Here is a 1415-nt window from a genome sequence, read left to right as displayed (position 1 = left end):
GGCATCCACTTCCATAATAGCTTGCCTCCGGAAACCCTATGAACTTGGAGAGAGGATGAAAGGCACCCAAGCGCCAAGGACTCTCCTTCATAGGGTCACTATGAGTCGCCTGTGACTCAAAGGCACTTAACAACAACAACAACAACAACAACACTATTAATGTGATAAATTAGGCTGATGATGTTTTTTTTTTACTCTAGTTTTATATTCTTGAAAGGCACGATCTTATTTGTAATATTTTTAAGCACTTGTTAAATTTAAGATGCTTTAATCCATGCTAATAAAGAAAATATTTTTTCTTCTCTAGCATTTTTGGTGGTTTTTGCTGTCTTCACAGAAGAGCCACAGACTCTTCTTAGCAGTGTCACAGTCTCTTCACCTTCTCTCCACCACCAGTTTTTCAGTGTGAAGAGTGTTCTCTTGTCTTAGTTCCACAGTTGTTGATGATTTGCAAAACTATGTGTCCACAGTTAAGTCGCTGAGACTATGATTCCAGTGGAGTCTCATGCAATGGATAGAAAAGCCAATTTTAAAGGTTTCTGACAGCAGTCAATACACAAAAGACATTATGTTGGGAAAACCTACTGTCAATGACCTCTCCAAATTTGTTGTTGTTGTTAAGTGTCATCAAGTTGAGTACAACTTATAGCAATCCCATGAACGACAGATCTGAACCCCGTCCCCCTTTGTGCCGTCCTCACACCTCCTGATACAGTAAAGCCCATTGCAGTAGTTGCTGTGCCAATCCACCTGGTTGAGGGTCTTCCTCTCCTTCACTGATTCTCCACGTTTCTGAGCATGATGTCCCTTTCCAAGGAATAACCACCCCCCAGCAACATACCCAATGTATATGAGGCAAAGTCTCATCATCTTTGCTTCCATAAAGCACTCTGGCTTCACTTTCTCCAAGGCATATTTGTTTGTTCTTTTGGCTGTCCATGGGATGCTCAGTGCTGTTTTCCAACACCACAGCTCAAATGCATCAATTCTTTTCCCGTCATTCTTAGTCATTGTCCAGCCCTCAGGTGCATAACAAGTAATCAGTAAGAATATGACCTCAATCAGATGCAACCTAGTCCTTAAACTAATTTCTCCTTAATAATCTGGAGAGGTTCCTAACTATAGACTTTCCCAGTGAAACATCTCCTGATCTCCTTTCTGCTGGTACCAAGGGGTTTAATTGTGGATCCAAGTAAGAAAACATCATTTATCATTGCAATTTTTTTCTCAACCTATCATGCCGTTGCCTAGTGGTCCAGTGGTAAGAATCTTTGTCTTCTTGACATTAAGAGGCAATCCATATTGATGCCTATATTCTTTGATACTCTGTAAAAAGTGCTTTAAGTTCTCCTCATTTTCAGCAAGCAAGTTTGTGTCATGGGCATAAAGCAGGTTATTGGCGAGTCTCTCTCTGA

Source organism: Elephantulus edwardii, unplaced genomic scaffold, assembly GCF_000299155.1.
Source record: "Elephantulus edwardii isolate Elephantulus edwardi_28Jun2011 unplaced genomic scaffold, EleEdw1.0 scaffold00223, whole genome shotgun sequence".
NCBI lineage: Eukaryota > Metazoa > Chordata > Mammalia > Macroscelidea > Macroscelididae > Elephantulus > Elephantulus edwardii.
The sequence above is the reverse complement of the archived record's forward strand: the minus strand, read 5'-3'. Positions refer to the sequence as shown.